The sequence below is a fragment of the Propithecus coquereli genome, unplaced genomic scaffold, assembly GCF_000956105.1.
Source record: "Propithecus coquereli isolate 6110/MARCELLA unplaced genomic scaffold, Pcoq_1.0 Scaffold45, whole genome shotgun sequence".
NCBI lineage: Eukaryota > Metazoa > Chordata > Mammalia > Primates > Indriidae > Propithecus > Propithecus coquereli.
Genome location: NW_012150285.1, coordinates 30,908 through 31,127, shown reverse-complemented (window position 1 = coordinate 31,127; position 220 = coordinate 30,908).

Here is a 220-nt window from a genome sequence, read left to right as displayed (position 1 = left end):
CAAAAAACCGGGTCCCTTTGGTAGAGTTGCAACAGATAAGAAAATAATAGAGAAAAATGGAAAATAAAAGAAATAAAAGAATACACAGAGACAAAGATATAGTTTTATAAGTTTATGAAGATTATAGGCAAAGCGGGATCTCAGGGGGCCTAGACCTTCTCCGTGGGTCTCAAAAAGCCCCAAATGAGGTCTTACATGGTAACTTATAGGGAATAGTGAT